General features: G+C 36.5%; 3 protein-coding genes across 8 annotated transcripts in view; 2 read left to right on the top strand and 1 right to left on the bottom strand.

The window, feature by feature from the left end:
* LOC125247003 overlaps positions 1–14,158 on the top strand; it is a 537,225-nt gene that overhangs the window by 111,662 nt on the left and 411,405 nt on the right. The gene's annotated exons all lie outside the window — the stretch shown is intronic.
* LOC125247564 (CXADR-like membrane protein) overlaps positions 1–14,158 on the bottom strand; it is an 824,350-nt gene that overhangs the window by 515,664 nt on the left and 294,528 nt on the right. The window lies entirely within an intron of this gene.
* The window catches only part of LOC125246143 (glutamate receptor ionotropic, NMDA 2B), a 42,604-nt gene continuing 32,036 nt past the window's right edge, over positions 3,591–14,158 (top strand). Inside the window, exons 1-4 of one of the 4 annotated variants that reach the window (XM_048157020.1) lie at positions 3,591–4,157; positions 4,764–4,934; positions 10,810–10,914; positions 11,114–11,187. The gene's annotated coding sequence lies outside the window, so the exon portion shown is untranslated. Of the gene's footprint in view, positions 4,935–10,809; positions 10,915–11,113; positions 11,188–14,158 lie in introns of all 4 variants that reach the window. The other 3 variants (XM_048157016.1, XM_048157026.1, XM_048157008.1) reach the window with 3 other exon arrangements.

Genomic DNA, 14,158 nt, shown 5'->3' with positions numbered 1-14,158 from the left:
TAAATCTTAAGTAAGATTAGTAAATATTCTAGAGTATGTTAACTAGAATTGACATTAAACTAACTTAATTTACATGGGAAGAGTTAGATTTCTTTACTTTTAATAGATTATTAACTTAACTTCAGTTTTCCCTTTAAGTTTGCGTTGCAAAAATAAGGCAATCGGTTTCCAAACTTTTTTTAAGTAAACTGAACATGTTAGAATTTACAGTGTATCTAAAGTCGTGCTTTCAGTGTCGTTTCCCAGTGATTTGTTGATAGGTTAGTTGGTTGAGGTGTGTTTGACTAGTCTTGGATCTCTCCCGTAGCTCTGATAAACTCTATGATTGATGGTTGTCTCTGTGACTTGCCATCTGCTCTGTTTGGTGTAAATATCCAGAGTAAATGTCTAGTGAAGATGGAGAATGCAGAAATGAGTTCAGGTTGTTCCAAAGAAACGGAGAATATTTACATGCTTATGATGTTTGCATTCATGCAAGCGCAAAATACTTTTGCATACATATCTCCTTTACATCAGAGAGCAACAAATGAGTCTTTGTGTGTGGTTTTACTTCGGCTCTCAGCAGTGTGACAACATGAGCTCTAATCTGTGACTTACTTACCTGTTGTGTGCTTTGAACAGAATTTAAAAAGTGAATTAAAGGGATAGTTCACCCAAAAATCATTTACTCACCGTCAAGTTGTTCCAAACTCGTCATATCTTCTTTTGTGTTCAGCAGAAGGGTGTGGAACAACTTGAGGGAGAGTAAATGATGACAGAATTTTCAGTTTTGTGTGAACTAACCCATTAAATGTGGAGTCATGAGGAAGGCCTGTTCCTCGCTTCTTCTAGTTTAACTCAATATATATTTGCTTAACTCTTTAGCGCGTGGATTGTGAAGGATCACATGCTCGTCTTCACGCGTGTCTTGAAGATGTTGTGAAGATCAGGCCAACGCTGAGGAATATCATTTCATTCACATCATTCAGCATCCTCCACAGAAGATGCTCAAGGCATGACATGAGTGAATGATGGTGAAATGGATCTTTTGTAATGCATAACCACACTGATGTGTGTTGAAGATAGTTTATTTTTAGCAAACCCACCGTTTTTGACTGTCATAGAGCTTTATCAGGAGAGTCATATGCAAAAAGTATGCTTTTCAATGGAGGCCCGAACAAGAGCAACAAAGAGGCGTTTATAGACATTCAATATCTGGAAAATACCTTACCAAACACATTGCTTATATCTCACTATTTTATGCAGTATTAATTAACTAAGGCTTGGCAATGTCAGTACTGAACTTCTTCAGGCAAACACACACAATCGTATCATGGCGTTGATGAAATGTGATTTTGAGATTTCTAAATTGCCTATTAAGCTTTCAAATTTCCACAAGCAGATATTGCAATACTGGAAAATGATATTTACACACAACTTCACACCTGTGGAATAATAGGACCATCACAATAAATAAGACATTATTCAAACAAGAGTGGTACGAGAAAAGAGTTTTATATGTGGTTGATTTGATAGATGAAGCAGTTTATTCAATATAATTCATTTATAGAGAAATGTTGTTTTAGAGAATTCAGTAGTGTGTGTAGAGCAATCCCTCTCTCACTGAAACAGCTAATACAAAACACCCTTACATATTCAGATGTGTTTGCCCGAGTTGAAGACTGGAGAAGTGTACATTGGGGATAATAGCAAAGTAATAGGGAATGCACTGAAATTTAAAATTATTCTATGATTTCAACACACCAGCAAAAGTTAAAACTTTTGATAACGAAACGTTTAGAAACAAGTACTGTTATTATCTTAAACGGCCAATTATGCCTAAAATAAAGGATATTCAGTTTAGAATCATCAATAATGTTTATCCTGCTGCTGAAACTTTCCGTTTTGAAGTAGATTTGTGTGGATTCTGCTCAGAAGAGCCTGAAACCATTGAACATTTATTTTTTCTTGTCCAGTCTCATTGCAGTTCTGGCAGGATCTTTATAGATGGTTAAATGTTGGTACTGAAATTCCTTCACCAAATCTATTTCAGGTTTTAATTTATGTAGATGATCCCTCAAAAAAGATATCATTGATGTTAAATGTTATCATTACTATGGGTAAATTTCATATACATAAATGCAAATGGAATAACAGTAAATCATCTTTAACTTGTTTTAAAAATGAATGTAAAAAGTATTTAGCATCCATAAAATATTTATCCAAAGATAATCAATCCCTTGGTGAATTGTATAAAGTCTTGCATGAGTCTCTTTCCTTCTAAGATTTTGTAGATGCTTTATTTTTATATCATTTAATTTTAATTTCCTTGTAACCCCCTCTTGAAGATTGTGCTTTTGTTTATTATACTAACATGCTGTTGTTTATTTTGTACACATGAACCTATCTAAGCACAGGTCTATATGCACAGACACACAAATGGAGATTTAATTACTTGTCATCATATACATGTTGCTGTTCCCTACTTGAATTTGTATTTTGGAGTAAAAAAATAAAATAAAAAAAATGTGTCGTGGCGTCCCAATGAAATAGTCACATTAATAGACATAAAAATGCATGATGAATAGTACTTGCACTCTTCATACTCCGTGTCCCTGAGTTCTGTCACACATGACGAAAATTAATATTATTGTCATCATTTAAAATGCAGCAAATGGTTAAAAAGTTATTTGTTTTACATGGACCTTTTGTTATAAAAATTGCTTTGTTATTAGATTTTTTACATTTTTGAGCCAAATTTTGTCTCAAAAATGGTTCAATAAATTACAACTTTTGTAAATTAAAAAAAAAAAAGAATAAAATTGTTAATTCATACCCCAGGCATAAGAAAGAATTGATAAAGTTAGTGTTTATATATATATATATATATATATATATATATATATATATATATATATATATATATATAATGACCCAATGGTGCTCTGAAGTGTGACACTTTTTTATTTTTAGAGTGTCACAGTGACACTGAGCTAACATCCACTTACACTTACAAAATATTTTCTTTTCTTTCTTTTTTTTTTTAAATTTTAACATGAACTTACATGCGCGAGGCTTCATCAGCTTCAGTTACAAAAACTACCATAAACTCATAAAAATACTTGGGTAACACTTTAGAATAATGGTCATTAGTTAACATTAGTTAATGTATAATAAAATTAATGAACTAACCATGAGCAGTTCATTTGTTACTGTATTTGTTTATACAGCTGTTCATGTTAGTTCACGGTGCATTAACTAATGTTAACAAGATTTTAATAATGTATTAGTAAATGTTGAAATTAACATTAACAGAGATAAATAAATGCTGTATAAGTGCAGTTCATTATTAGTTCATGTTAACTAATGTAGTTAACTAATGTTAACTAATGACCATTATTCTAAAGTGTTACCAATACTTCTTTCTAGCGCAGACAGTTTTAAAGTTTACTTCACTTTATTATTCTTTTCACCTATAGCGTGTAATGATCGGGAGATTCACAGAAAAACAGCTTAGGCTACTTTCCTGCTGCAAAAGGAGCTGGAGTGTGTGTGTGTGTGTGTGATGTTACACTGGTGTGCCAGCAGAGGGAGACACACTAGGTCTCATCTCTCTCTCAGTGAACACTGATGTACTGACGCTGTGCATGAGAGAGAGAGAGAGAGCGCGAGAGCGCGCGGTAGATCTGCCGGTGTCTGCTCTCTTACCGGCAGCGATCGAGTGCGTGCGCGCGCTGCGTTCGCGCGTGTGTGTGTGTGTTTGGCGCAGTCATACAGATGCAGCGCGTGTGTGTCCTGACATACAGCAGCATGTGAGCGCGCGCGGGCGCGTGCGTGTGTGTGTGTGTGTGCTGCGAGCAGGTGTTTTTGCGAGGCGTCGGGAGGAGGGACACACACACCCTCCAAAAGAGCAGCATCACGGAGGCGGCCGGAGTATTCGCTTTTTTCTTTCGTTTTTTGTTCTTCTTCTTCCTCATCGTGATCGTGGGAGGTGCTTTTTCTTTTCATTTGCTCGCTCTGTCCGTCATCTGCCTGCTCGTCTATTTCTCCATCTATCTCATCTATAATTTCTTTGGTTTGTGAGTTTTCGGAGGGACTGTGTGTGTGTTCTTACCTTCTTCTTTTTCTCCTCCTCCTCCTCTTCCTCATCACCCCGCGGCTGGTGTGTTTGCTTCTAGGTAGGTTGATTTGTGTTCACTGTAGTGTGTGTGTGTGTGTGTGTGTGTGTGTGTGTTTGCACACATGAACACACACATGCAGTATGTGACGTAAAGAGAGAGAGAAGTGTGTGTTACCTCAGTCAGCTGTGTGTGTGTGTGTCATCAGAAACACACATTATACTGTAGATCATAATACACTCACCTCTCTCTCTCTCTCCCTCTCTTCATTCTACTGGTCTCTCACCTGTGTGTGTGTGTGTGTGTGTGTGCAGTCCTTCATAATCCTGCATAAACCATCATTTCTTCATCTTTACCTGTCTTTCATTCATTGATCTGCTGCTCTTTCTGGTATTACGCGGTTATTCACGCGCCAGCGCTCATCGTCATCAGTGTGTGTGTGTGTGTGTGTGTGAGTAATTAATCTGTTCATTAATAGAGAGAGGGAGAGAGCACGTAAAGTTGCATTGCTCCCGTGTGTGTGTGTGTGAGTGTGTGTGTGGAGCCGCGCTTCACCCCTCCATCTTCACCATCATCATCATCATCATCAGCCGCCTCTGAGGCGGCGTTGATCAGGCTGCACGAGACCTTTGGATGCAGCTCTTCTCTTGTGTTTCTCCTGAGGAGACTCGCTTCATTCATGAGTCTGGACTGCGACGCTTTTCCAGATGAGCAAACACACGCGCCTCTTTCTGCTCTTTTACAATTGGACTAAATGCGGAGTGAAGCCGTTTCAGCTGAGGTGAATGTGAACGGGACGCCGGATCCGCCGGAGGACGTGAGCGCGCAGACTGTTCGGTGAGTGTGTGTGTGTGTGTGTGTTCTAGACACTTCTCTAAATCTACAGCTTTAGGTTTTGGTGTTTTTGTAGCACATTTGCTGTTAGGTTGAGCTCATACTGCAGGATTCATTCATATTCACTCTCAGCCCGTCTGTCTGTCTCTCTTCAGGGGTTTGTACACTCTGAAATAGAATATGATCAGTAAATCATATGTTTTTCCCTCATAAAAAAATAATGTAATCTGTTTCAACTTGTTGTTTTTTCAGTCTAATATAATATAGCCTGTTAACAGTCCTATCGCATATTTTAGTAATCATCATACCTTATTTTGTAAAATATATATTTTGCATAAAATAAATAAAAATGTTTCATGCTTATTTAAAAAGAAACCAACCTTAGGTGTGTATAAACGTTTGAGTTCAGATCTGTGACATTTAGTAATGATATTTTATCAATTTGATTATGCTTCATTTTAAGGCAGCATTTTGTTTTAATTGAATATTTTGTTTAAATTAATTAGAAAAAGTTGAAATGAACTTTTGCAGTTCTTTAAGACACTTCTCCTTATATATATAGAAGCTTTTTGGCATAATGACGTGTTCATTAAAATTGAGTCAAGAACCCCAGAGTTCTACATAGAACCGTTTATTTATAGCCTTTTTATCTAAGAGGGACATAAACTAGGACAGAAAACAAAGATGAGAGAATAGCTGACAGAAATCTAGAAGGGATGATGTTAAAGAAGTAAAATGAAGTTAGAAATGCAGGATAAAGGGAAAGAACGATGACAAGCCTGTGGTTGATCAAGACTGAAGTGCCTTTTAATGTAACGTTACAAATGAACGAAGATATAGAATCTGAAATCCACAAAACTATGAAGCAGGACAACTGTTTTCAGCACTGATAATAATCATAAAGAAGCAAATCAGCATATCAGAATGATTTCTGAAGGATCATGTGACACTGAAGACTGGAGTAATGATGCTGAAAATTCAGCTTTGATCACAGGAATAAATTACACTTTACTATATATAGAAAACAGTTTTAATAATATTTTCACTGTTCTAATCTGTATTTTTGGTCAACCCCAATTGTTCATGACACTTCCTCTTAGAAAAAAAGGTTCAGCAGGTTCTATATAGAACTCTAGGGTTCTAGACTCAATTTGACAGAACCCTTTATGCCAAAAAGGTTCAATATAAGGAGCAATGCCTTTTCATGCTTAACAGATTATTTCACATTTTTCTAGTGATAAAGTATGTATTTGGAACGTATATAGTGTGGAGCGTCTGACATGTGGAACGTCTGTAATTTGGAACGTCTGTCATCTGAAACTCCTAAAAGGTTCTATATATGAAGAACCTGACAGAACCCTTTATGGTTCCCTATAGAACCTTTTCTTCTAAGAGTGTTTACTTTGTGGAAAGTCTGATGTGTGGAACATCTGTCATTTGGAACGCCTGTTGTGTGGAACGTCTGTAATTTGGATCGTCTGTCATCTGAAACCCCTAAAAGGTTCTTTTAATGAAGCACCTGACAGAACCCTTTATGGTTCCCTATAGAACCTTTTCTTCTAAGAGTGTTTACTTTGTGGAAAGTCTGATGTGTGGAACGTCTGTCATGGAACGCCTGTTGTGTGGAACGTCTGTAATTTGGATCGTCTGTCATCTGAAACCCTTAAAAGGTTCTATTATATGAAGCACCTGACAGAACCCTTTATGGTTCCCTATAGAACCTTTTCTTCTAAGAGTGTTTCCTTTGTGGAATGCCTGTAATTTGGAACGTCTGTCATGTGAAACCCATAAAAGTTTCCATATATGAAGCACCTGACAGAACCATTTATGGTTCCCTATAGAACCTTTTCTTCTAAGAGTGTTTCCTTTGTGGAACATCTGATGTGTGGAACGTCTGTAATTTGGAACGTCTGTCATGTGAAACCCATAAAAGTTTCCATATATGAAGCACCTGACAGAACCCTTTATGGTTCCCTATAGAACCTTTTCTTCTAATAGTGTTTCATTTGTGGAATGTCTGTAATTTGGAACGTCTGTCATTTGGAACGTATATAGTGTGGAGCGTCTGACATGTGGAACATCTGTAATTTGGAACGTCTGTCATCTGAAACCCCTAAAAAGTTCTATATATGAAGCACCTGACAGAACCATTTATGGTTCCCTATAGAACCTTTTCTTCTAATAGTGTTTCATTTGTGGAATGCCTGTAATTTGGAACGTCTGTCATGTGAAACCCATAAAAGTTTCCATATATGAAGCACCTGACAGAACCCTTTATGGTTCCCTATAGAACCTTTTCTTCTAATAGTGTTTCATTTGTGGAACGCCTGTAATTTGGAACGTCTGTCATGTGAAACCCATAAAAGTTTCCATATATGAAGCACCTGACAGAACCCTTTATGGTTCCCTATAGAACCTTTTCTTCTAATAGTGTTTCATTTGTGGAATGCCTGTAATTTGGAACGTCTGTCATGTGAAACCCATAAAAGTTTCCATATATGAAGCACCTGACAGAACCCTTTATGGTTCCCTATAGAACCTTTTCTTCTAATAGTGTTTCATTTGTGGAACCCTGTAATTTGGAACGTCTGTCATGTGAAACCCATAAAAGTTTCCATATATGAAGCGCCTGACAGAACCCTTTATGGTTCCCTATAGAACATTTTCTTCTAAGAATGTTTCCTTTGTGGAACGTCTGACATTTGGAATGTCTGTCATCTGAAACCCTTAAAAAGTTCTATATATGAAGCACCTGACAGAACCCTTTATGGTTCCCTATAGAACCTTTTCTTCTAAGAGTGTTTCCTTTGTGGAACATCTGATGTGTGGAACGTCTGTAATTTGGAACGTCTGTCATGTGAAACCCATAAAAGTTTCCATATATGAAGCACCTGACAGAACCCTTTATGGTTCCCTATAGAACCTTTTCTCCTAAGAGTGTTTCCTTTGTGGAACATCTGATGTGTCATTTGGAACGTATATAGTGTGGAGCTGACATGTGGAACGTCTGTAATTTGGAACGTCTGTCATGTGAAACCCATAAAAGTTTCCATATATGAAGCACCTGACAGAACCATTTATGGTTCCCTATAGAACCTTTTCTTCTAATAGAGTGTTTCCTCTGTGGAACATCTGTCATTTGGAACGTATATCGTGTGGAACGTCTGTCATGTGGAACCCCTAAAAGGTTCTGTGTATGAAGCACCTGACAGAACCCTTTGAGGTTCCCTATAGAACCTTTTCTTCTAATAGTGTTTCCTCTGTGGAACACTTTTGAAAGACAGCAGATCATTTCATACTTTTCAGAGAGTCCAAAAACAATCCATCACTGATGAAACAATGAAACGCTTGCAGTTCATATGTTGCATGCAGAAATGTTTCACACGGTTGCGTCCTGCACGTCTCTCCCACACGCGTGTCTCTCAGAGGAGAGCTCAGGTAGTGCAGCACAGTCCCACTTTAAGAAACTGGGCCGACCCAAATGGGCAGAACTCTCGCCTCTGGTCTCTGTTGTACCCCACAAACTCCGGATCCTCCAACCTACATATGACTGCCTACACACACACACACACACTCGCTCTGAATAACCCACTTTAGCGTCTCACACTCTCTGCCTTCTCTTAATAGCTCCTCAGATGAGTGGCGCTGCTCTTAAATTGATTGAAGTAATTAGAGATTACAGCAGCTCGTCAGTCATCCAGCTGTAATTGGCTCAAGCTGATGTCTGACCGCCTCCTCATCATCCTCTTGGTTAACACTCACTGATCCAGTGTCGAACCCGAGTCATCAGATACCAGTTCCCTCAACCGATGCTATTTCAGATCAGTACAATTATTCATTTTCACTGAGACTGCACCAAACAGACATCCAATTACATTCACGCATTTATCCGAACTCACATACAAAAGAGGAACAAAAGCAAATGATGTTGTGCACAGGGCTCCAGTTTTGTTGAGAAACTTCTCTTTGTCAGTCCTATTGAACAGCTCATAATCCTCAATGGGAGAATGTGACTGACGACACCGGAATACTGTCTCCTGTAATTAGACGAAGAGTGTTTAATTGTTGTCGGTGTGGGAGCCACAGCGCCTCCGGCTGGACGCCCTGAGCTCACACTCCACACCGACACATTCACACCTGTTTATACCTGCCAGACGCTCCGAGAGCGCCACTCCAGACACCTGAGACGCCGACACAAACAAACACACCATCCGTCCTCATGCTGCTAGTCTCTCTGGATGCAGACGGGTCTGGTGTTTGAGTTCATGTGCACAAACACACACGGCCAGTTTAAATCTGACAGAGATTTGTGTTCGTATTGTGCATTGTATGCTGGTCACATGCAGTGTTTTTGTCAATTTGTTGTTCCAAACGTTTGAAGTTTGTTTTCTTCTGTTTCAGGATTACTATAAATGCTCAAAAATATGCACATTTAATTTATGCAAGATTTGAGTCTTACAGTTTTTAATTTATTAAATATCAGCTTCACTTTAAAAGGTGAAAACTTAAAGTACACTTATAAGTAAACTTATGTAAGTATTACTTTTTAACTTTAATTAGTGTGTAATGTTGCTGTTTGATCATAAACAACATCTGCAAAATTACGACGCTCAAAGTTCAATGCAATGAGAGATATTTTCTTTTACAGAAATCACTGTTTAAACGGCTGGTAACGGCACTAACCCTTCTTCCTGGGTTAGTGACATCACAAACCCTAAAATTAGCATAAACCCCGCCCCCGAGAACACGCAACAAAGGGGGCGGGGCCATGTTGGGCTGCTTTAGAGAAGAGGAAGAGTTGTTGTAGTAGAGTGTTGTTGACATGCCGTCATTTTACGCCGGACTGCTTCACAAACGAGGGTCAATTCAACACAAAAGATGAACATGACGGCACATGCTAGTGGATGAGTTGAATCAACTCCACAGCAACTACATCAATTTATCCACTAACCATTCAGAAACGTCTAAAAGTTGTAACTTCTTCCTGAGTCTCTCCATCAGTGTCGACTCCGGTTTGAACAATGTAAGGCTGAACACTTTCGTCATTTTGGCTGCGTGAGATTCTCCAGCTTTGTTGTTGTTGAGCTGTTAAAGCTCCGCCCTCTTCTGGAAAGCGGCAGCTCATTTGCATTTAAAGGGACACACAAAAACGGCGTGTTTTTGCTCACACCCAAATAGGGGCAAATTTGACAAGCTATAATAAATGATCTGTTTTGAGCTGAAACTTCACAGACACATTCTGGAAACACCAGAGACTGATATTACATCTTGAGAAAGGGGCATTATAGGTCCTCTTTAATAATTAATAGCAATAATTAGCGCAAATTTAGTAAAATATGAAACGTGCATCATGAACGTTCTCTGTGCTGGAAGCTCATTTGCATATAATTAGTGTGGGTCAGATTTGTGTGATTTAAGGCTGATAGTTATCTCAGATCTCTGTCCGTTTTTAGATGGATCACTGTGATTGTATTTGTGCGTTTCCCTCTTGAATTTGTTTAATAAATTCAACCAGTTTGCTGGTTTTATTGAAGGCTGCAGTGATGTTTACATAGGAGGTCCGTTTTTAATATTTGACCATGAGTCTACTTCAGCTTTTTATTCATTTCGATCGTGGTTTTAGGGTTGTAACTGCATTGTTTTAAACTAAATATTTAATGCTGTTTTTATATAGTCAGATTATTTGTGACTTTGTTGCACATATTTTTGTCCATGTGGATCAGAAATGTGATTGAGTGTTGTTTGAACAGATAAACTTTGATTAAAAAACAAACTTTTTAAAAGGGAAAATTTATGAAAATGAACTTCATTCTCAGTGAATCTGAATGTGTGTGTTTTGAGTTCAGTCTGAAGATGAAGGTCTTTTCTCTCCCTGCAGACGCTCTGAAAACCAGGACGCTGAAGATCAGCAGCTCCAGAGGACAAACACACACACACACACACAAGAACAGAGAGAGAAACTGCAGACCGACTGTGTCCACAGGTACACACACACACACACACACACACACACACACACACACACACACACAATGACTCAATATACCACATATGGAGACTGTATCACATATATGTTCCAATAATGCTTATATATATATATATATATATATATATATATATATATATATATATATATATATATATATATATATATATATATATATGTGTGTGTGTGTGTTCAGTAGGGAATGAGAGCGCTACAGCATCATGTGGTTTCTGAGATGGAGGAGTGAGAGTTTGGCTGAAAACACACGAGGTGAGACACACACACACACACACACACCTGCCGTCGACCTCTTTCAGCCTGTGAACGCGTTCATCATCATTTCATTATTCTTTGTGTTTATGAAGCGTTTTTTCTCTCGGGTCCATCTGCTGCGGCGTTCAGATCCGACTGTCGTTTTAGGCGTTTGATCACATAAAGATGGCACACCTGACACACTCGCAGTAATCTGTGATAATCTGTGATAAAGCTGCTGCTCTCATCAGAGTTTCACACACACACACACACACACACTTCTCTCGCAGTGTATGTTTGCTTCAACTGTCCCTTTAACAGCGGCTGCAGGTGGTTATATCATGTAGTTCTCTCTCGTCAGTGTTTCCCTCTTCACCATCCTGTAAAATAAAGCATGATCGTGGAGTTGAGGACATGCGTAAAGCCCTGGATATTGTGACAGGTGTTATTCCGGAAGTGATTATGGTGAGACGCTCAGTGACTGTAAATGTGCAGCTGAACCGTAACTATAGCGATAACTGTAACCACACAACAACTGTGACGGCACAGAGGAACGATATCGCTGGAATCACTTTCAGAACGATCTTTTCCAGCTGATGAATGATAAAACATTGACAGCCAATCAGAATCCATCCTGTGATCCAAGAGATGAAAACGGCAGCGCTTATAATAAACACAACGATATCACGCGCTAGTGAGTACGCTAATATAGTTAACATTAGTTATTGTTATAATTACAGTTATCATCAGTTATAGTTATAGTTATGATCAGTTATAGTTATGTTATCAACAAACCGTCCATACCGGCGTGATGAATACGATCCTCAACTGGATGGAACTGAAATAAATACTTTGAATGTTGCGATCCTATCAGATTTATGATAGCAACCTGAATCGTAACAAAGCACTGTTCACCAGAGGAGAACTGGCCCCCCGACTAAGCCTGGTTTCTCCCAAGGTTTTTTTCTCCATTTTAACACCTATTTGCCACTTGTTTGCCACCTGATGTCACCTGATGGAGTTTGGGTTCCTTGCCGCTGTCGCCTTTGGCTTGCTTAGTTGGGGACACTTGACATTTGACTTGACATTTGATATTCAATAGTATTCCTGACATTTATTCAACAGTGCTTTGATCTGCCTGCATTGACACTATTCTTTAAGAGCTGCTGTGCAGCCAAATTATGTACCAGTTATCAATGTAAAGCTGCTTTGATACAATCTGCATTGTAAAAAGTGCTATATAAATAAAGGTGACTTGTTATTGTTATCTTAACATATTTATTGTATTGTTATTACAGTTATCATTAGTTATTGATGTTATTTTATAGTTATTAGTTATAGTTGTTATAACAATTATCATTAGTTATTGATATTATTGTTACAGTTATCATTAGTTATTGATGTTATTACAGTTATCATTAGTTATTAGTTATTAGTTATAGCTGTTACTGTTACAGTTATCATTATTTTATAGTTATATTATAGTATAGAAAGTATAGAAAAGACCCTTTCGCACATTGTGTGAAGATGCTATAGTTATAGTTATGACTGTTATAGTTATAGTTATGATTGTTATGATTGTTGTAATGACAATTATGATTGTTATATTAATTGTTATAATTGTTATAGTTAAAGTTATGATTGTTATAGTGACAGTTGTGATTGTTATAGTTATGATTATTATAGTTATAGTTATAGTTATGATATAGTTATAGTTATGATTGTTATGATTGTTATAGTTATTGTTATGATTGTTTTAGTTATAGTTATGATTGTTATAGTTATTGTTATGATTGTCATAGTTAAAGTTATGATTGTTATAGTTATTGTTATGATTGTTATAGTGACAGTTGTGATTGTTATAGTTATGATTATTATAGTTATAGTTATGAATGTTATAATTATAGTTATGATTGTTATGATTGTTATAGTGACAGTTGTGATTGTTATAGTTATGATTATTATAGTTATAGTTATGATTGTTATAGTTATAGTTATAGTTATGATTGTTATGATTGTTATAGTTATAGTTATGATTGTTATAGTTATTGTTATGATTGTTTTAGTTATAGTTATGATTGTTATAGTTATTGTTATGATTGTCATAGTTAAAGTTATGATTGTTATAGTTATTGTTATGATTGTTATAGTGACAGTTGTGATTGTTATAGTTATGATTATTATAGTTATAGTATGAGTATTATAGTTATAGTTATGATAGTTATGATTGTTATAGTTATAGTTATAGTTATGATTGTTATGATTGTTATAGTTATAGTTATGATTGTTATAGTTATTGTTATGATTGTTTTAGTTATAGTTATGATTGTTATAGTGACAGTTATGATTGTTTTAGTTATAGTTATGATTGTTATAGTTATTGTTATGATTGTCATAGTTAAAGTTATGATTGTTATAGTTATAGTTATGATTGTTATAGTTATAGTTATGATTGTTATAGTTATTGTTATGATTGTTTTAGTTATAGTTATGATTGTTATAGTGACAGTTATGATTGTTTTAGTTATGATTGTTCTAGTTATGATTCTTTTAGTTATGATTGTTCTAGTTATGATTGTTCTAGTTATGATTCTTTTAGTTATGATTGTTCTAGTTTTGATTCTTCTAGTTTTGATTCTTCTAGTTATGATTCTTCTAGTTATGATTCTTCTAGTTTTGATTCTTCTAGTTATGATTCTTCTAGTTTTGTTTCTTCTAGTTATGATTCTTCTAGTTTTGATTCTTCTAGTTATGATTCTTCTAGTTTTGATTCTTCTAGTTATGATTCTTCTAGTTATGATTCTTCTAGTTATGATTGTTCTAGTTTTGATTGTTCTAGTTATGATTGTTCTAGTTTTGATTCTTTTAGTTATGATTCTTCTAGTTATGATTCTTCTAGTTTTGATTCTTCTAGTTATGATTCTTCTAGTTTTGATTGTTCTAGTTATGATTGTTCTAATTATGATTGTTCTAGTTATGATTCTTCTAG

Source organism: Megalobrama amblycephala, linkage group LG1, assembly GCF_018812025.1.
Source record: "Megalobrama amblycephala isolate DHTTF-2021 linkage group LG1, ASM1881202v1, whole genome shotgun sequence".
Lineage (NCBI taxonomy): Eukaryota > Metazoa > Chordata > Actinopteri > Cypriniformes > Xenocyprididae > Megalobrama > Megalobrama amblycephala.
Note: the sequence above shows the minus strand (reverse complement) of the source record. Positions and strands in the feature narration are given on the sequence as shown.